Here is a 19,825-nt window from a genome sequence, read left to right as displayed (position 1 = left end):
GACCTGGGGGAAGGCCAACATTGGTTCAAATAATCACCAATGATGTTAGCTTTGGCCGGGAATTGAACTTTGGAACTAGGTTTCGTAGCATAGTACGTTAAGCTCTTACCATTGTCTCTTGAGTTATCACCTGATTAAACAAAATACATTTGGAAAACTATAATGCTGATACATATATGACCTAATCCTACCAGGTATAGTTGATTTACTTCTTGTTAAATCAATATACTTTAAAATGGGTATTTGTTATATTTGTGTTGCTATAAAATACATTATACATAACTCTAAAAAAACATCCAATGCAACTGGGCATTGGCCAAAATCCCATTGCTGAAAAATTACCTACACATTACTCAATTGGGATGAAACAGCAGCAGCATCGCCCCCCCCCCCCCCCCCCCCACACTGTGAAAACTTGGCAGGACCCTCCTGAAAAAGTCTGTTGAGACTCTCACAATTTGCGATGCTTTCTTGGGTAAAGGTGCATAATAAAAAACACATGAAATAAGGCGGTAAAGTATTTTGGTTGAATATTTTGTTTATAAATTTAAATAGGGTTCTACACTTTTTTTTTGCCAAACTCAGAATACCAAAATGTAGGATGCCATAACCAAGGAGTGTATTCAATAATGAACTTTAAATATATATAATGGCCAGGACCAAAGTATTTTAATCATGGAATGAGATCTGTGGTACCAATACAGTCATGACGACAAGTTGACTGCGTGTGTGGCCAGAGTGGAAGCGTGAGGCCAGATATCCTCTGGACAGGTGCTCCCCAGAGCTCCCTCTAGTAGAGGCCTTTCTGCCTGCAGCCACACGAGCAAGTCACTGCAGGGCTGCAGCTTTACCTTAAACGTTTAGAGCAGCCAACCGGTTAACAGACCAAGAGCCAAAAAGGTACTCGAGTTCTGCAAAGAGCCCAGTGTATATGTGTGTATATATAAGTGTATATATGTATATATAAGTTTATATACAGTGAGGGAAAAAAGTATTTGATCCCCCGCTGATTTTGTACGTTTGCCCACTGACAAAGAAATGATCAGTCTATAATTTTAATGGTAGGTTTATTTGAACAGTGAGAGACAGAATAACAACAAAAAAATCCAGAAAAACGCATGTCAAAAATGTTATAAATTGATTTGCATCTTAATGAGGGAAACAAGCATTTGACCCCCTCTCAATCAGAAAGATTTCTGGCTCCCAGGTGTCTTTTATACAGGTAATGAGCTGAGATTAGGAGCACACTCTTTAAGGGAGTGCTCCTAATCTCAGCTTGTTACCTGTATAAAAGACACCTGTCCACAGGAGCAATCAATCAATCAGATTCCAAACTCTCCACCATGGCCAAGACCAAAGAGCTCTCCAAGGATGTCAGGAACGAGAATTGTAGACCTACACAAGGCTGGAATGGGCTACAAGACCATTGCCAAGCAGCTTGGTGAGAAGGTGACAACAGTTGGTGCGATTATTCGCAAATGGAATAAACACAATATAACTGTCAATCTCCCTCGGCCTGAGGCTCCATCCAAGATCTCACCTCGTGGAGTTGCAATGATCATGAGAACGGTGAGGAATCGGCCCAGAACTACACGGGAGGATCTTGTCAATGATCTCAAGGCAGCTGGGACCATAGTCACCAAGAACACAATTGGTAACACACTACGCCGTGAAGGACTGAAATCCTGCAGCGCCCGCAAGGTCCCCCTGCTCAAGAAAGCACATATACATGCCCATCTGAAGTTTGCCAATGAACATCTGAATGATTCAGAAGACAACTGGGTGAAAGTGTTGTGGTCAGATGAGACCAAAATGGAGCTCTTTGGCATCAACTCAACTCACCGTGTTTGGAGGAGGAGGAATGCTCCCTATGACCCCAAGAACACCATCCCCACCGTCAAACATGGAGGTGGAAACATTATGCTTTGGGAGTGTTTTTCTGCTAAGGGGACAGGACAACTTCACCGCATCAAAGGGACGATGGACGGGGCCATGTACCGTCAAATCTTTGGTTAGAATCTCCTTCCCTCAGCCAGGGCATTGAAAATGGGTCGTCGATGGGTATTCCAGCATGACAATGACCCAAAACACACGGCCAAGGCAACAAAGGAGTGGCTCAAGAAGAAGCACATTAAGGTCCTGGAGTGGTCTAGCCAGTCTCCAGACCTTAATCCCATAGAAAATCTGTGGAGGGAGTTGAAGGTTCGAGTTGCCAAACGTCAGCCTCGAAACCTTAATGACTTGGAGAAGATCTGCAAAGAGGAGTGGGACAAAATCCCTCCTGAGATGTGTGCAAATCTGGTGGCCAACTACAAGAAACGTCTGACCTCTGTGATTGCCAACAAGGGTTTTGCCAACAAGTACTAAGTCATGTTTTGCAGAGGGGTCAAATAGTTATTTCCCTCATTAAAATGCAAATCAATTTATAACATTTTTGACATGCGTTTTTCTGGATGTTTTTGTTGTTATTCTGTCTCCCACTGTTCAAATAAACCTACCATTAAAATTATAGACTGATCATTTCTTTGTCAGTAGACAAACGTACAAAATCAGCAGGGGATCAAATACTTTTTTTCCCTCACTGTATATGTAGTGCCGTGAATTCACTCGGACGACAACCGTCTTTCTTCCACCTCACTTTTATTCCATCGTTCCGTACATACGGTGATTCTCCTCTTCGCGCTCCGCCAACTCGGACACTCCGATTCACCTCAGCATCGTCCGTACATCCTCTTCCACACACAATGGTTCTTCCTCTCTCTCCTCACACACAGTGTCGCCGCTATCTCTTCACACGCAGTGACTTCCCTTCCACACACAGTGGTTCTTCTTCTATCTCCTCACACACAGTATCGCCGCTATCTCTTCACACGCAGTGACTTCCCTTCCACACACAGTGGTTCTTCTTCTATCTCCTCACACACAGTATCCTGTCTGTCTATTCACACACAGTGACTCTATCTATCTATTCACACACAGTGACTCTATCTGTCTCCGCTAACGCTAACTCTCCCTATCACTATTTACTGTCTCTTGGGTTCGGCTCTCTATCTATTCTTCCCTGACATTGCCAGCTGTCCTCTTTGTATCTCTCCACCTCTCGCCAACAACTCCCCAGCAACAACTCCTCCTCCCGTTCAAATCACCTCGCGTTTTATCCCCTCTTAGCCTTAATTAATTGCCACGTGGCTCGCTGGCCGTTTTCCGCCAGCTCGCACCTGTCCCCTTCGTCAGACTTCTAGACGCCACCACTTAACACTAACAGCCTCTCGACCAATCACAGCCCTCATGCCACGACTCCCTTAATTACTTCGGGTTGTTTACGCCACCCGTGACTCGACCACCTGTTCGACCTCATGTGACCCGTTCTCCTTGTCTGTCTGTATGTACTGTATGTGGCCAATTCCTATGCGTATCGTTTACTCCAGTACATCACCCCCCCCCCCGTGATGAAAGAACCTAGCTGTCCCCAGCTACGATATACTCGAATTGGAGTAGTGGAGTGAAGCGGACGGAACGATGACAACATATATACATAACGCATTTGCAATACACAACCATTTTGTACAACCACACAACGACACGCACACAACACCTTTATACAGAATTCCCAACCCCCAAAGTCAATGTATTGTATTCTTCCTGGAACGGGATCCCGCTGCCGGTCCATCTCCCCTGCCCGGGATACCCTGCAGTAAGGGAGGGCCTCGTTCGTCTTGCCAATGAACCCTGCGCCCATCCCTGTCCCAGCGACACTCAGCTGGCGGGGCTGTCCGTCGTTCACGGTCGGGACGGCCATTGGTCCCGATCCGTGGCCGTTCAATCGGCGTCCGGTCGGTAACCCTGCCCAAAAAGGGTGATCCTGCAGGCACACGGGGGGCAGATCTCTGGGACACGCGCACTTGTGACCTCCCCACAGGTTCGTCGGACACATCCAATACAGGCCGCTCTCGGATGGGGGATGACGCATCATATGGTAACACAAATTTCTTCAGGCGCGACGGGTGAACAAACCATGTCCGACGACCGAATTTTATTCGCACACTCTGATCCCGTAAAACCTCCACAATATCAACGGGCCCCTGCCAGGGACGGTGAAACTTCGGGGACGTTCCCACCGGCACCATGGGGCAGTGCAACCAGGCTTTATCTCCAACACTCCACGGCTCTCGTGGCCGCTGCCTGCCGAACAATCTTTCGTTAGCGGCTTGTCGTCGTGCCGTATTTTGCAATGCAGCCTCTCGGGCTTCCCTTAGACGGTCCAAAGCCACCTGCATTGGAGCAGGCACCGTCGTAGATTTCTCCCGTTTCCGAATCCCCAATTTTACAATAGCCGGCGCTTCCGGTTCCCATCCATACATCAGAAAAATGGCGAGTACCCCGTTGAGGCATGCGGGGCCAATCTATACGCGGCCAGCGTCGCTGCAACATGCAGATCCCAATCATCTTGAGCGGTGTTTACTTGGTGACAAAGCATGGACGTCAGCGTCCTATGCAGCCGCTCGACCATCCCGTCAGTCTGCGGGTGGTACGGGGACGTCCGGATCTTTTTGGTCCCCAGCGAGTCACACACGTTCTTAATCAATTTCGATGAAAAATTTCTGCCTTGGTCAGTAAGCAAATGTTCCGGGGTCCCCTTATCTAATACGTATCCTTTCAAGAAGCCTCAGCGATCGACGTCGCTGACTGGTCCACTAGCGGCCATGCCATCGGCCAACGAGTTAAGTATTCCACCCCGACGAGTAAATATCTGTGCCCTCGGGGGGTGACGGGGAACGGACCCAAAATATCCAGTGCCACAATTTCGTTCACTCTCGAAACTTGAATCGATTGCAAAGGGACACGATATGGCCGTGCTGGCGCTTTCCTCCGTGCACATTGCTGACACGCTTTTACATGCTGTTTCACATCGTTAAACATTCCCGGCCAGTAAAATTCACTCCCCACCGTCAACGCGGTCTTCTTCTCCCCCAGATGCATCAATTTCTCATGTATCTCGTTAATCAGTTTCCCCCGCAACACCCTCGGGACAACAATACAACATTTTTGTGCTTCCACATCCCAGCGAACAAGCAACCCCTCCGTTCACATCAAAAATGGGCGATCCTCCGATCCCCTTGAACGAGAGGCACACAGCCTCATCCTGGTCAGCGAGTAATCTTCCACCTGCAGTTGCTTCCACTGCTTCAATGACAACCCCAACAATCCAATTTCTGCTCCAGGGATTATCCCTGGCACCCCCGAACCCGCTGCAGCGACCGTTTGCGGAACCTCCTGCAGCGGCGGGCCACAACGCAGCGAGCCCTCTGTGCACCGACACGTCTCAGCCGGTCGCGGCAACCTCGACAAAGCATCCGCGTTTACATGGTGCGTTCCTTTCCTATGCTGGATCGTGAAAGAGTACTCCTGGAGGGTCTCAAGCCAGCGAGCCATTTGCCCCGACAGCTGATCCACGCGCAGCGAGTACTGTAGCGCCGCGTGATCAGTGCGGATCAAAAATTCCCTGCCGTATAGATACGGTCAAAACTGGCGCACAAAATGGACAATCGCCAATAATTCCCTACGCGTCACACAGTATTTTTGCTCCGCCGGCGATAACACCCGGCTGCCATATGCCACCACTCTCTCGACGCCATCAACCATTTGTGACAAAACCGCGCCTATGCCCGTATCACAGGCATCCGTGTCAAGTATAAATCACTTCGTAAAATCCGGGTATCCCAACGGCGGTGCGTCCGCCAGTGCGGCCCGCAACGCTTCAAACGATTTTTGTTCAGCAATCCCCCATTGAAACTTCACACCTTTCCCGGTCAGCGTATGCAATGGTCGAGCAATCGTGGCAAAATCCTTAACGAACCGCCAATAATACGACGCAAAGCCCACAAAGCTACGCACTTCCCCTGCTGTTTTCGGCACTGGCCATGTTCGCACACAACTCGTCTTTTCCGGATCAGTGGCCACTCCTGACGCGCTAACGACGTGCCCCAAATACTTCACCGATATTCTTAACAATTGGCACTTCTGTGGTTTAAATTTCAATCCGGCGCGCCGCACTCTGCCAAAAACGGCGCGCAGCCGTTGCAAATGTTCATCGAAATTCCTACTGAAAACAATCACATCATCTAAATATATCAAGCATGACTCCCACTGCAGGCCCGACAACACGAGTTCCATTAATCGCTGGAAGGTTGCCGGCGCTGAGTGGAGTCCCATCGGGAGCACGTTAAATTGATACAATCCTTGTGGTGTCCGAAATGCCGTTTTAGGTCTTGACTCCTTATCCAGGGGCAATTGCCAAAAGCCTGACAACAAATCGAGGGTCGAAAAGATTATGGCGCCGGACAGGGCGTCCAGTGAATCGTCAATTCGTGGAAGCGGGTACGCTTCCGCCACCGAAACTTTATTCAATTTCCGATGGTCAACACAAAATCGCATGGTTCCATCACGTTTTTTAACGAGGACAATAGGGGCTCCCCACGGGATGGTCGATGGGGCGATAATATCCTGCTCTAGCATTTCATCAACAGATCGCCGAATACATTCTTTCTCAAGAGGACCTACACGATGCGAATTTAACCTGATCGGGGGTGCGTTCCCCGTGTCAATACGATGCTGCAACAACGTCGTTCGACCCACGTCGTATTTCCCTGAACTGAACACATCCTTAAATTCCACTAGCAACGCATGCAAATAACGCAGCAATAACTCTGGGTTTTGTTTGTAAAGATCCCTTAACCATTCCAGATCGTCCTCCTCCCTTTACAACATTTCATCCTGTCCCGTAGCAAAACATGTTTTTGTTTCTGGACCCGGCGCACCCGTTGCGTGCGCCAACGTAGTGCCCCCTTGAATAACAACCTCTTCGTGCCCCGCGTTTACAATTTGAATGAAGGGATCACAATATGTTGGTATTATTGTCAAAGCTCCTACCACGGTGGGCATTCTCGACACAGCATTTGAGGGTGTCAACAGCACTCCCTCCTGTAGCTCATCCCAAGGCAATTCCTTCTTTAACCGTAGCGGTACCAATATTTGCGATGCAGGCGGGACGCGCACGGTGCGGCTCACCACGGCCTGCACCACAGCGTTCGCCACCGCAAATTTCGAAGGCGTCCCCAAAAATTTCATATATCTCCCCGACGGTAATTCCAAACAACCTTTTTGCACTGAAATCTTAATTGGCATCTTTTGCAAGAAATCTGTGCCCAACAAACACGGTACCGCCAAGGCCGTTGAAACCAAAACACTTCCTGTCACAATAACCTCCCCAATTTGAATTGTCGCAACCACGCAGCCCATAATGCCCAAACTACCCCCGTTTGCCACTACACATGGCCCTTCCACTGGCGCTAACGATCCAGGCGACGTCGGCAGCGACCGAAAAGTTTGCAACGAAATGAGAGTTGCCGACGCCCCGGTATCTACAATAACCCATACCATAACACCTTGAATACATGCCATCACATCCGACGATCCCGGCGCGGCCCCCAACACACGATGTACCAACGCGCCCCACGTATCCCGGCCATGCGTACTATCCGAACCCGATGAATACGGTTGAGATGATGCGGATGAGTGATGTGGATAGGGCGGCCGTGTATTGAATGCATCTCGACTCACCCGGGATCCTTGGTCCTGGGGGAACCGCTCGCTGTAGTTGTTCGGCGCCCACGGAGGACCACCTCTCCGTCTCCAGCAATCGCGGGCGAGATGACCCCTCCGCCCGCACTCGTAGCATGTCCGATGCACGCCGTCTCCATATACCTCGGGACAACGCCGTCGTTCTCCGGTCGACACCCCGGCCGCCGCTGCCATCGGCGGCGTCTCGTCTACCACCACCGCCACCGTGCTCGCAGCCCCGGCAGGGGTCGTCAGCGACGGCTGCGCCACCGCCGCCGCTGGTTCGTCTCGTATGTCAAGGTTGACTTGTATGTTCCTGGCGATCGGCAACGATGACACGTCGTCGTCATCATCCTTGTCCGGGAGCGACAAGACGACTTTCAGTTCCTTCGCCAGCTGTAACATCTTCTCTTGCAGCAGGGAGTCCCAGCCCTCCTCGTCCATCGCGGGGTACGCAACCTGGGCGAGGGCCAGCAAGGCGCTGTGGAATGCCAGGGGGGACTCCGTGGCCTCCCGTTTCCTCTGTTGAAATTGACGTTTGGCGACCGACCGCGGCTCGTAGACCTTCCTCATTGCCGCAATAGCACCGTCCAATGTTTTTTCTGACAGCGGCAGGGAGTCCGTTAAAAGTCGCCAAGGAGTCATCATCCAATGCCGTCGGCAGTGCTCGTAACGCGGCACTCTCTGTCCAATTCAGGAACTCGTAAGCCGCACGGAATCTTCGCATGAACGCCGTCCAATCTCCCACTTTGGCCTCAAATCGTTGTACGTGTAGCCGTCGTGGCGGTCCCTCCGACTGGTCATCTTCGTCGTCAGAATCTTCCAACCGCTCCGGCTGAGCGGCAACCTCCGGCGGTGGACCCGGTACGGGTAGTTGAATGCGGTTCTCCGTCAAGAAGTTCTGGAATTCCTCCGACAACTTCTCCATCCTGGCCTCCCACTGGGTCATGAGGACTCGCCAATCCTCCGGCGATCCTGGGCCTTCAGCACCACCCGAACCGCTGTCACCGTCCGGAGTACTGCCGGTCATCTGACCGGGCTGCAAATCGCCGTTGTCGCTGTCGCCGCCCGAGTCCACTGGCACATTTCTTTTCTTTGCCGCTTTCCTTGACATCGTGGCGTGTTCCATACTTTTTCTGACACCGAATGTAGTGCCGTGAATTCACTCGGACGACAACCGTCTTTCTTCCACCTCACTTTTATTCCATCGTTCCGTACACACAGTAATTCTCCTCTTCGCGCTCCGCCAACTCGGACACTCCGATTCACCTCAGCATCGTCCGTACATCCTCTCCACACACAGTGGTTCTTCCTCTCTCTCCTCACACACAGTGTCGCTGCTATCTCTTCACACGCAGTGACTTCCCTTCCACACACAGTGGTTCTTCTTCTATCTCCTCACACACAGTATCGCCGCTATCTCTTCACACGCAGTGACTTCCCTTCCACACACAGTGGTTCTTCTTCTATCTCTTCACACACAGTATCCTGTCTGTCTATTCACACACAGTGACTCTATCTATCTATTCACACACAGTGACTCTATCTGTCTCCGCTAACGCTAACTCTCCCTATCGCTATTTACTGTCTCTTGGGTTCAGCTCTCTATCTATTCTTCCCTCACATTGCCAACTGTCCTCTTCGTATCTCTCCACCTCTCGCCAACAACTCCCCAGCAACAACTCCTCCTCCCGTTCAAATCACCTCGCGTTTTATCCCCTCTTAGCCTTAATTAATTGCCACGTGGCTCGCTGGCCGTTTTCCGCCAGCTCGCACCTGTCCCCTTCGTCAGACTTCTAGACGCCACCACTTAACACTAACAGCCTCTCGACCAATCACAGCCCTCGTGCCACGACTCCCTTAATTACTTCGGGTTGTTTACGCCACCCGTGACTCGACCACCTGTTCGACCTCATGTGACCCGTTCTCCTTGTCTGTCTGTATGTACTGTATGTGGCCAATTCCTATGCGTATCGTTTACTCCACTACATATATAAGTGTATATATACGTGTGTATACATTGACAGTGTTCGGCAGAGCACGGGAGACATTAATTACACTTTGCTACTACTGTGATAGTACGTTCTCCGTTACGCCCCTTCCATGAAGCTGCGGGTCGTGGATTAAAGAGCCGCACGTGGTGGGTAAAGAGCCGCACGTAGTGGATTAAAGAGCCTCGTGTGGTGGATTAAAGAGCCGCAGGTGGTGGATTAAAGAGCCGCAGGTGGTGGATTAAAGAGCTGCAGGTGATGGATTAAAGAGTCTCACGTGGTGGATTAAAGAGCCGCAGGTGGTGGATTAAAGAGCCGCACGTGGTGGGTAAAGAGCCGCAGGTGGTGGATTAAAGAGCCGCATGTGGTGGATTAAAGAGCCGCAGGTGGTGGATTAAAGAGCCGCGCGTGGTGGATTAAAGAGCCGCATGTGGTGGATTAAAGATCCGCACGTGGTGGATTAAAGAGACGCAGGTGGTCGATTAAAGAACCGCAGGTAGTCGATTAAAGAGCCGCAGGTGGTGGATTAAAGAGCCGCACGTGGTGGATTAAAGAGCCGCAGGTGGTGGATTAAAGAGCCGCAGGTGGTGGATTAAAGAGCCGCATGCGGCTCGGTAGACGGCAAGTGGCCACTACTGCTTTAAAGTTTTAGGCAACTAAAGTTGATTGTCACCAATGGTTCAGGACCTTCGACGGAGATGGGGCACTACCCCTCACTCATTGGAGTGGAGACGTTCTCTGAATCGACAACATCAATGCATTTAATATCTGTTATATAACTACTAAGGATTCATCTGCAGTCACGAAAGCTTTAAATCGAAATTTAACTACTAAGGACTTGTAATTAGTTGGTTCATCAGTAAAACGAGCACCCTCTGGTGAGGCTTGCACCACTTGGGTGCATGTACCAGTAATCTACGGCTTAATAATCCACGAGCATGACCAGATGTTTCAATGTTTGCAGCGCTTTGTTTTTCGTGCCCTATGCCGTCTTGTGCTATTTGCTAAAAGTGTGGGCACGTTAACTTCACTTGCTAGGACGACATCTCAGATTTTACACGGTCACGTAGTTTTAAAGAATCAACTTTCAGGAACTTAATGGGGAACAGTTAATGCACACAAGTGCCACACTGCCAGAAAATGTCACGTTATTATTATAATAAAGTGAACTGACGCAGCTTGCTAAATAATGACATTTTAAGGTAACAAATGTAAACAACGCTCTATTACTGTCAAGAGCCGTGGTTAAAATGCCATGAGCACAACAATCCTCACCACCTTCATCATTTACCCAAGCTTACAAAAGAAAAAGAACACAGCAGTCCCCTCGTGTTGAACTTAAGTTAAACATTTGCATTGCTGTAATATAGTACTTTACTGTATCGGTATTGATTTATGTTGCTATGCTCTCTGGGTAAGCTCAGTAGGTATCAGTTAACTGCCTCGCGAGCAGTGAACCTACAATCACCGATTCCGAAAGAAATGGAAAGTTAAAGAATCACGTAAATGGTCTTTAAGAAAATGGTTTTATTTATTTTTATTTTTCAATCATTGACATTTTGTATTAAGTTAACGTCTCTTCATGCTGGTAAAAGTGATTGCGTTTTGTGTTCAGTTTGTTGTCGTTCCCCCGCACCTCCGATTAGCACGGTTGACTACGTACGGTGCGAAAAATTTCTACATGCAATACATACATATGAAACGAGTACAAAATAGCCATGTTGTGCAAGCGTCATGGTCCAAATGTACCAAATTGGTAAACTGTCAGTTGGCAGGCCAAGGTGGTCAACCCTGTGCCGTACAGCGACAGCTGCCACTGTAATGCCACTTTACGGAGGAAAAATTATGGAAGTGATGTGATATGTGATGCCATTTCCTCTGACATTATACGTTTGGATAAATCCAAAATAAAATAATTATTTGAATTATTAGACAGTTTATAACGAGTCCCGTTTTGTTTTCTTTTGATTTGTACAAAATAGTGTGGAGCCTATCTTTCTGCAGAACATCAACGATTGACCTCTCACAAGACCACACATATGACAGCAAACCATACATTTCCCAGTGGTGAAAACACATGCATCAGACTGCGTACACACGATACCTGTCCATGAAGTGAAGAATGATCACATATCACTTTGCACCATTGTGTCGCTTGCACATACACACCCAGAAGGTTAAGTGGCAGAGTGATATAGTAACAATGGAAACTCGCCTCGTAAACACCAAACAGAAAATGTCACGGCTATAATTTACATGTATTATCGTGAACTCTTCATTATAGCATCCTTGTCGATTCACAAACCTTATAAAGATTCCAATAAAAAGATCACACGTTTAACGTTAAAATTATTTCCTCAGTACGTGATTCATATCCATTGTCCTGAAATAAAATAATATCTCTGCACATTGGGTTATTCTTAAGTCATGTTAAAAAAGGCAATATTAAGAAAAAAATGTTGCTTCAGAATATGGATCACAATATATGACAATAAGGGGCAAGAAACTGGTTTATATATGTTACATCACCTTCCCTTTAAAAATTGTGACCTCATTCTCTATTACCTAGTTTAGCAGCACAACCTGCACCTTGCTATGAATAGGACATCCATAACTGCATTATTGTGACTTAGGTGTCAACGTTAGCGGTAATGTAAAAAAGGAATATCCAAAATTATAACTGCAATGTCACGTAAACGAACATAAAAAAGTAAAAGCATATCCATGTTGCTGTGAGCATGAGCTGGTATTTATTCCATTGTTGACCCCAGAGTAGAAGCTCCACATTCAGAATGTGGGAACCAGCCCATGATGAGGGCAACCGCTGCTGACTGTCCCACATAGTTGGAAACAATACGGCCCAATTTTAATTGATTGCAATGTCTAAATGCAAGTGTATCTCAAGTAAATAATAGTCTACATAAACTCTGGCTTGGAACTTGAGTTCGCAGCACCTGTGATTGGGAGTCGAGGGCACGTACGTAAAGTCACAACAGTTGTTATGGAGAAAGGCCAAAAAGGTCTTTCTGAACATGGATTCAAGGTTTGTTAAATCAATGCAGCAAATACTTCGATGGACTGCAGAGAAAAGAGCACAGTTTAATTGCGGTCAACAGTTGTTTTCTTTAAGACGCCACATACTTTTCTATCACCCCCGATATCTGAAGTGTACATGTACTTGGCCCTCATTTTCAAAGATAAAATACTGATGATCATCATACAAGCCATGTGCCCTTAGACCATGAAATGTGACTGCAGATTGCACGTTTCAGTCAATGTGTGTCCTGCTGCGCAGACAAAAGCACTGATCCCAAGAGAAAGCATTTGTGCCAGCATAAGAGCCAAATTAACCAGGACAGCAATAGTGTGCAAAGGATCACTTTCATACCCTTCGATCATTCCACAATGACAAAATGCAAATTATTCCGCAAAAAATGTCACTGAGAGATCATTTGTCAGAATACCATTACAGATTGCGTCTTTGTCCATTAACCATTTCACTGTCGAATAAAAGCCAATACGTTTTAATGACATCAATGGATCTTTCAAATATTCTGTGAAGCAGAGCTTGCAACCTTATTTTACGTAAGAAAATTAGAGATAGTTTTTTTTTTAACCCATGTAAGAATAGCTGTGGATAGCAGTGGCCACACCTTTATTTTACAGCACTACACAAAGGCCCTTTTTTAATAAATGTACGAACAGCACCAAGAAAACAAAAGTAATGTCATAGGTTGGGAGGAGTTAATTGGACGTTGCCGAGTGTGCGATAAAACATTGATATTTCAATTACGGTCAACATAGAGAAATGTCGTATTAAAATTCCACAGCTGACCAAAGTGTCTAATTTAAATGCAAGTGCTGCTCGTTCAGTCTCCCCCCCCCCCCGCCCCCCCTTGCTTAGTAAAAAAAAGAAACATCCCTGCGGACCTTCACCTGTTGACATGCACAAGCATGTCTAACAGAAGTGAGGAGTAGCTCTGAATCTATTTGGTTTCGCTTCAAAGCCTTAATTCATTTTCGTGGTCGCTTGTGCTGCTGGATGGGTCGTTTGAGAGCGCGCGCGGACGTCGATGGGAGGATGTGTGCGTGTCATTTCTACTGCACACGCAGCTGTGCGTGCCCACGGGATTTCTTTGTGCATAAGCACGAGTGTGCGATTTGAAAAAAAAAAAAACATTGTCAAGTCTACCTCATCAACATTCCCCCCTGTAGAAACATATTGTATCGCACAAGGCTCGGATATTTATATGCGTATTTTTAATGCAGTTTGCTGAAATTGCATTGCTTCGTGCGTTTTTTTTTACTTTAGACAGTTTGCTGAGCGCAGGGCCCAAAGGCTCAAACCATAAAGCAGCGTATAAGCAAACGGAACAATCGAAGTATTTTTTTTTATTTACGTGATCTAACCCAAAAAAAAAACGTCTACCGTGGATAATATTGGTCACGAAAGTCAACCACGTGCTAAACTAACTATCGAAGTTAACACGTTTCTTGAATTAAGGAAAGCCATTAAGAGCATGGGAAAGAAGGTGGCAGCACATTCCAAAGTTGAGCGGTGCGAGGAAAGGAGCAAAAAGCGAGGTGTCTTTCTACCTGCAGTGTGGCGAGTGAGTGGGTCGGCGAGCGAGCGAGTGAGTGAAAGAGTGCGCCGCTGTGAACCAAAGTGCGGTGGTTTAACGGTGCGCAAGATGAGCCGTAACGGTCAATCTGGTAGACCGAGCCCTCGACACGGGTCGAAGGATCGGTGAGAGACGTTCACAGTAACAATGGATGTAGCGATATAAGGGTGATCTATATTTATTTGCTATTTGTGTATGTGTTTGAAAGAATGATCCAACCAATAACACCATTATTCCTGTCAATTTAATTTATGTTTAGGTATCCGTGAGCATTTCACCAATTCTCAAGATGCATTTTTTTTGTTCATGAAGTTGCTGCTTGCGATATTTGTATAATACTCATTTTCTACATTAGTTTGTTCACAAATTTATTTGAACACCTGTATCCATAAACGTGTATCTATACACGTGGTAAGCAAACTGCAAATGTCTCGGAAACACCACAGTATATGAGGGAATGTGACACCCAAACGCTGCACAAACGAACCAGCAAACGAGTCGCCTCGCTGCCTCTCATGGACAAACTGCTGCGATGCAGGTGGGTGGCTGCACACTGCCGGCCTCCATGCTTCACCTTGCTCTGCCAACCGAGATGCAATGCAATCCCGGGCATTTATGGAGACTTTGCGATTTCCCCATCGACACGCTACCCTGGTTGAGCGGGGGGTTGGGTGCTTTGGTTTTAGTAAATTCGACTTGGTGAAAAGAACAAGAATTTTAATTCTAGCGGAGCAGGGGGTCGGGGTTCAACTCAGTCCATCATCGATTATTGATCGACAAAATGACCACGGCTTGGTTTGGAGGTCGACAGTGTTCATCTGCCAAAGAGGCCGCACCCCAGCATATGAATGTGGAATTTCCAGCACTAACTCATGGCTGCCAATGGGGGATGGGCAGGTGGACAACATTTCATTTCAGATTTCAGAAGTTAAATAATCAAAATCCACATCTGTTGATACTCCGCATCTCATTAACTTCTCTTCATATGATAATAGACTTAGCAATGCTGTATATGGAAAAAATACTTTAACCAAGAATCAAGGGAAAAGGTTGAATGCATAATTTTTTTCCCCCAGGGCAATTGGCTCAGTTGTCTAATCATCTTCATTTTGCGAGAAACCTTCAGCTGCCTTTGCTTAGATCTCTATCAAACACAATTGCATACTAATGCATACTTTCAGAAATCACGTCTCACCGGGATGCATCACTTGACTTTTTCTGCCATACACCAAGGCCACACTTCCGCGACACCTCAAGTATCATCAAACAGCGCACAAATAGCATATTTGCTGACAAAAATATGTTTTAATTGCTTTGCATGTCATTACTAACAGCCATTCTTTGGTCTGTTTGACAAATTTGACTTTCTCCTCATTCAGTCTCACGGATCCACAGTTTAGCTGCAGTCTCCTTGCAAACAACACAAATGCTGTTCATGGGAGTCTGTAGCTGGACATGGCTCACTGATGAGTCCCGGTGAGTGTGAAACGCATCTGCATGTCCCATGTTGTGTACACCTTTCTGGAAGGCCTATCGGACAAACGATGAAGCAACATTTTTCATTTCTTGAATATTACCAATGCCTATAACAGGAATCAATGCGTTTCATTTAAAGAGTTTCTGTAAAGAAAACGCCCAAAAGATATTACACTATTTCTAAGCGGTAACATACGCACAATTCTTGCTTCTCCACAATGATTCACACAAAGAAGAGGTGGGAAAATGGCTTTGCTGCCTCACGCGAGTTAGTGTCCTGCGATAATGGTTATGACGATTAGCTGGTTGGGCAACAGGGGCAGCCCTGCTGTAGATCACCATTAGCATCTTATCTGGCACTTCATCTGGGGCTTCATCACCACACGGCAACCACACTGCGCACACTAATATACAGCGACCAGAATTGACTGCAATCGCATAAAATACCACCATCATCACCACCAAGCATGTTTATTGCATCGTTCTAGGGCCTCAGTGAAGCCACTTAAACTATTATGGAGACGTTGAAATTACGCGCCTGCATCTCACGGCACGTTCCAGATAATCAGCATTATTTTTACTGATGGTGTTGATGTAAAACTGTCAGGCATCATACTTCAGTGAACGTAGATAATGAATAACGTTTTCATTGTAAGATAATAATAATTTTAAAAAACAGCAGCAAGGCGTTTCCTCTGTCACTTGCGTTCAACCCATTTTCCACAGATGGCCACCGACACGCTACGCACCCAGCCTCACCTTCCCCCCAAACAATTTCTCCACCTTCACAAAGCTCCCGGCGATGTCATTAAGATAGATACGTGCACACTTGGACTTATACGTGTGTACGTTGAACTTCTTTCGCACCGTACGTAGCCAACCATGCTAATCGGAGGTGCAGGGGAATTACAATAAACTAAACACAAAAAGCAGTTCTAAAGAAATGAGTTTTCAAGCTGTTTAAAAGTGAAAGTTCCAGTGGCTTCCTAATATCAGAAGGAAGAGCGTTCCAGACGGCCGCAGAAGCGCATCTGAAAGCGCACGATGCCCGTGACCGTCTTTGTTCGATGGCCAGCCAAGAGCTGCTGCTCCTGCGAGGATGATCGGAGTTCGCGTGATGACGATTTACGCTTATTGACGAGATCAACAAGGTATTGTGGTTGATCTGTATTCGTTCGGCAACCAGACGCCAATGCAGCTCAGCGAGCACTGGATGGATACGGTTGGATCTTGCGGTATCGTTCACGACACTTGCCACAAAATGATGTACACGCCATAGCTTGGTGTCTGGGTCGCTGATTGTGTTGAGTGTCCAATGTTGTTGTTAACTTGCTCTTTGAACCTTTTGTGTGTGCCTCTTGCAGACCCGATTCTTCCCATGTAACATCCTTGACTCGCTTGGGTTATACGAGGTCACTGAGCAAACTGGTGGCTGGAGGTGACGTGAGGTGGATTCTCCCAAATTAGCACAAAGTACACACTTGGTAAAAACTCCGCATTGAGTGTGTCTACCTGCCGAGTTCTGACATCACGCTGCTCAAGTGTGGGCACAACTTTGGAGCTGTCGTTGATGCCGATATGTCATTCTCTTTGCGCATCTCAACTCTGCAGGACCTCGGGAATGCCCCCATCTGCGTAACATCTTTTGGTTTCCGACCATTTCCTTACAACAAAGTACCCTAATCCCTCCACTGGCTTCCATTCCAGTATCAGAGACAACTTTGATGTCACAGTCACCGTCTTCAAGATCCATCAGGGTCTCACCCCCGCCTACCTTAAATATTAAAATACAATTTTTTTTACTTGCATAGTAAAGTAAGTGTATTTTTTCATTTGCTATACAGTCAGATAATACGACAAATCGCTAACTTTAAACACCCAGTCGTTCATAAACGTTGAAGGCAGTATAGTACTATAATAATAGAGCAAGTGCAGAATCGCTGAACCGGAATTGATAGATTGTAAGCATTTAGCCTTTGGCCCTTGAAAGTGCGGGGCCCGTAGCATATGCTACTTTTGCTACTAGGATAATCTGGCACTGGGAGTAGCCAAACACTTTTTAGGGCTGCCTCTTGTGGAGGCCCTTGTACCTGCAGTGGTTTGAGCAGGCAATTGCAGGGCTGCACCTTTACCCAATTAGATGATTGTGGACTTCATAAATAGCCGAGGGGAAATGCAAGTAGCTTTTTACGAACGCATCCCACAACATTGTCTCAAATACAATACAAGCTAGACCCTGGAAATATATAGCCTTGCTTGGGTCGCCACTCCCAAACATCTGCAGAAACCATATTCTCGGGTTCACACCCACCTCCGATGATCTTGCGCTTATAGTTTAACACCTGATTTCCTTCCAGCGTACACGTGCAGAAAATCAAATTTAGCAAAAATAAGTAAAAGGCCAAGTCAAAGAGAGCGTGGGGCTGTTGTCTTCTCTGTTAATAGCCCTAAGCCAGGAGTGGAAATTCCACATTCACATGGCAGAGGTTTCTCTCCAACAGACGACCACTACCGACTTCTAACAAATTGGTAGCAACCTTCATTGACTCCAGGAGACAATGGGCTCAGCTGACCCTCTGACTGGGTTTTAAATGTGCGACCTTTGCATGGTGAGTCAACCGCTCTTGCCGCAGTAAATACAACGCATGCCCTACCGATTTCGTGCTTATTTATTTTTTACCACCTTCACTCCCTTCAGTGTGTGCAGAGTAACAGACTGGATAAAAAAAAAAATCGACTAGGCTGGGGGGAGGAGGGCATTTCTGCCACGATCATTGGGTAACACCTCTCCATAAGCGTTGGACCATATCATTGGGTGAGGAAACAACATTGTATTGAATGAACGCGATTTCCACTTTTGGCCACAGAGCCATTAAAAAAAGAGGGTGCTAACAACAAAGCGCGACGCGTCGGAAAACTTATTCAGCGGGGGGCGGGGGGGGGGGTAACACGAGCCCTGAGGAGAAAAACAAAACGTCGCTGCAAAGACGGGCCGTGTGAGAATTGACCCTCGCTTGTCGTGGACACTCTCAGGACAACCGGAGGTGCGTGTTGGTGCATTAGACTGTATCAATGGTATCGTGCGCAAAGAGTGACCGACATACAAGTAAGGAAAAGGTTGCACACGTTGAAGAAGACCTGACGACGACGCAGGCAGTGATGAGAAGGGAACTGGCACGTGTTGGGACACGTGTGTAGGGTGGACAACAGGAACATTTAAAGTGTGTTGTTCGGAGAAATGGAAGGAACCGGAAAGAGAGGAAGACCTCACGGAGAGTGGCTTGGCAACGACGATGACAGAAGAGATTGATGCCAGAAAGATGTGGCCACGACTTGAGCAGATAGGCACAAGACAGAGGAAAGTGGAAGCAAAAGACAAAATGTGCAGTGGACACCTACGGGATCGTGATGATGACGATGATGACCGCATCAGTGCTCATTGCTACTCCGTGCTATTATAATTTTACGATTAGGTAAAACAAAAAAAACTCAGATTTTGTTGCAATTTTACGTAAAAAAAAAGTTTTCATTCAATTGCGCGATCCGCGTCATCGATCGGGCACTCCTTGCAGAGCCAGGCATCTTCCCGTGCGTGAGAGGAGACGCTCTCAGACGAGGAGGGGAAAAAAAAACCACAAGACGCCTTTGAAGAGGCCGTCACGGTCGGTGCCTTTGATGTCTCCGCACCTCGCCGTCGCTTCCTTCTGCTAAGCACCTCCGTTATTGCTGTTACAGCATCCCACAGTCTGCCTTCCGGGCTTCCCCTTGGACTCTAGCCTGGAGGAGGTGCCACTTCAGTGTCTGTCTTGGCAGCCCTCCCCCCCCCCTCCATCCTGCCCACTGCTGACCTCCTGCTCCCGATTACGCTTCCAAGTTGCTTAGCCTACGACGGAATACCCCACCAGACAATTCCCCGAGCATCTTCTGCACACACCTACATATGTGTGTTTTTTGTTTGTGTTAAATTTGTTGTCCTTCCCCCGCACCTTGGTTGGCTACGTACGGTGCGAAAGAAGTTCCACACACACACACATACAGGGTGACCCATCTATTAGTACCCCACTGAAATATCAATGACGGCAGCTTAAGGGTCACCGATTGCTAGAAGCGGAACAG

The 19,825-nt window shown here is 47.2% G+C and overlaps 1 protein-coding gene across 2 annotated transcripts in view; it reads right to left on the bottom strand.

Annotated features, from left to right (window-relative positions):
- ACAD8 (acyl-CoA dehydrogenase family member 8) overlaps positions 1-19,825 on the bottom strand; it is a 597,193-nt gene that overhangs the window by 154,858 nt on the left and 422,510 nt on the right. The gene's annotated exons all lie outside the window — the stretch shown is intronic.

This window comes from Petromyzon marinus, chromosome 32 (assembly GCF_048934315.1).
Source record: "Petromyzon marinus isolate PM22_M1 ecotype Great Lakes invasive population chromosome 32, UKy_Petmar_22M1.pri1.0, whole genome shotgun sequence".
NCBI classification, from domain to species: Eukaryota; Metazoa; Chordata; class Hyperoartia; order Petromyzontiformes; family Petromyzontidae; genus Petromyzon; species Petromyzon marinus.
The sequence above is the reverse complement of the archived record's forward strand: the minus strand, read 5'-3'. Positions and strand labels throughout refer to the sequence as shown.